This window comes from Lathyrus oleraceus, chromosome 6, assembly GCF_024323335.1.
Source record: "Lathyrus oleraceus cultivar Zhongwan6 chromosome 6, CAAS_Psat_ZW6_1.0, whole genome shotgun sequence".
Classification (NCBI taxonomy): Eukaryota; Viridiplantae; Streptophyta; class Magnoliopsida; order Fabales; family Fabaceae; genus Lathyrus; species Lathyrus oleraceus.
The window spans coordinates 62,572,656-62,575,428 of NC_066584.1; the positions used below are offsets into that span (position 1 = coordinate 62,572,656).

Here is a 2,773-nt window from a genome sequence, read left to right on the forward strand (position 1 = left end):
GTAGTCGAGCTTTATTGTGAAGTGGGATAACATTAAAGCATTAAGACTATTATATATAGGCTGATGATCACATCTCATGGATCATGGATCAGGAGTTATCAAGTCCTAAACATAGGTATGAATATTAAGAGTAATATTTATACTGGATTGACCCGCTATGAGAATACTATATAGAATGTTATGCAAAGTGTCATAAGTTATTCTAATGGTGATAATGGTGTATACCACCTGTCATACCTCAATTTTGACCCTGAATCGTTGATTCAATATATTCATTATAGTTGTTGCACCTCTGCATTACATAACATGTACCCCCTACCGCATAATGCCTAGAATATCGGTCGAAATAAATTTCCGGATCTACAGGCAATCTAGTTGAATCAATTATCAAATGTGTGTCAAAATAGCGGGCGAAAAATTTCCAAATAAAAGTTGCAAACATCAGCTTTTTAAATCTATGTTTCACGTAGTTTAATCTGTTGTGCTCGATATATTTTTCGACTAATTATTCAGTCAAATCTGATAAGTCTGAGCCTTTTAATCGGTCACCTTTTTATTTCAAAACATGATCCAAACCTGTATGTTTTCAAGAAGTTTATTTTGCGCCAGTCATTTTAGTGCATTCATTTTAATTTTTTGGGAACTGTTGTGCCTAAATTTTATTCATTTTGAGTCCTGTTATTTTTTATTCTTTTGTCAAAAAATCAAAAAAATTAAATAGGTATAATCCTGCTCTCATTTTAATTTTATCATGTTTATATGAAAAAATGTGAAATTTATTTAATTTAATTGATTTAAATTGATTAAAGCTTCTATAAGGGATATTCTAGGCATTTTTAATTTGGTTAACAATGTTGTGTTTCTTTGGTCCAATCGTAACCTTTAATTCAAGTTAATCAGTGATCCCAATTGGAAAACACATGGATCCCTATCCTCAATTATCCTTCTCAACCAATGACCCTTTGACACATCACCAAAAACAAAAGCTAAAGAAACACACATGATAGAATACACTAATCTCTCGCCTCTCTCAACGTCTCTCTTAACCCAACCGTCACCCTCTCTCTTCTCTCTGACTTCTCTGAAAAGATAAAACAAAAAATCTCTTCTTCTTCCTTCACTCCCTCACGAAACCCTCACTCTCTCAAACGCCACCTACCACACCCACATCTCACTTCCAGATCCCTCACCTTCTCCCTAACCACAAACGACGCTCACCCTTCACACCGCTTAACCTACCCGCCTCCTTCGTCATCCACCACAACGAAACCAACTGTCGCGCCTTCAACCCTCTGTCCACCATACTCACACCACCAAAAACCTCACAACTGTTCCTCTCCTTTCACCAAAATCACCGTTAAACACCTCCGTCTCCAACCTCCGCTTCACTGTTCATCATATCGCATCCGCCACGGAACCTCACAATTTCCGTAATCACCAAATCACCATTCCGTTCATCACCTCAACATGATTTCAGATCTCTACCGCCGTTTCTCCATCAAAATCCAATCACCACCAGACCTCGTTTTTCCTTCCGAACCCCAATTCAACAGCCATAAGCGTTCTCGCTCGGATCCGAGTTCCGATTTGGATTTGGATTCTGCCGATGTTGAAAAGAGAGAGAAAGTTAGGGTTAGAGCTGAAGATCCTCCCGCGGACGAGGATTGGCTTAGGTACTCTCCTCCTCCTTCTCCAGTTAGAGCTGAAGAAGTGATATTCTCCAAGGAAAAGACGTTGTCGCGATTTGCATCGGAGATTGATGGTGAAGTTATGCCGGTGACTGCACCTAATGGAGACAGGGTTTATATTAAGCTAGATAGGTACTATGGTGAAGATCGAGCTACGAAGCTGAATAGCGGAGATTTTTCTTCTGATCTTGCTTTAGAACCGATCAGTGTTCTGTTTGAAAGGCTGGAGGAAGAGACTTTTACTAAGACCTTGGAAGCTAGTTCTGAAAGTCAAAGTGTTGTAGATGTTCCTGAAACACTAACGCTCCATGAAAAAACTTTGGGTAGATAGATATGCTCCAAAATCATTCACTGATCTTCTTAGTGACGAACAGACAAATCGCGAGACAGGTACTATTATGGTTAAAACAATGGGATTCTACTGTGTTTGGATCTGAAATTCGAAGTACATCAGAGGATGTTTTGTCTGCTTTGAAACGACATTCTTCTATTTCCCATAGTCAGAAGCCTCTGGGTTCAGGTTTTCCAAGGACAGAGGGAGGATACGATAGATCGATTTTGGAAGGTTGTTGCTGAAATGAGAAGTGCTGGATTTGAGATGGAAGTGGAGACTTTTGTTAAGGTTTTGGGACGGTTTTGTAAGAGGAGAATGATTAAGGATGTTGTTGAGCTTTATGAGTTTGCTTTAGCTGGTGCTAACAAGCCTACGCCGACGTGCTTTACCTTTCTATTGATAAAAGTTGTTTCTTCTAAGGAGTTGGATATGGATTTGTTTTCAAGGGTTTTGAAGGTTTCTTCTAAGCTGATTATTCAAAATCGAAATCTAGATTTGCTTGAAACGTTTACACAGTTTGATGAATCAAATCTTTTTTTTAATTTCTAAAAATCAACCTTTTAAACCATTCCAAATTCAATTTAATTTTTTTTTTAGGATATTTGATTCATATGATTAATTACTAATTGCCAAGGTTAGTGATTAAGGTCATTATTTCACTTTGATTTCAAATCAAATTCCAACTTTCCACAACTTCAAAGTCCATTTCAAAATAAATTTTAAATAATTTCCAAACCCGATTAAATCATTC

General features: G+C 37.6%; 1 pseudogene; it reads left to right on the top strand.

The window, feature by feature from the left end:
• The first annotated feature begins 1,467 nt into the window (after positions 1–1,467).
• LOC127094032 (uncharacterized) lies at positions 1,468–2,465 on the top strand (annotated as a pseudogene).
• Positions 2,466–2,773: the final 308 nt, after the last annotated feature.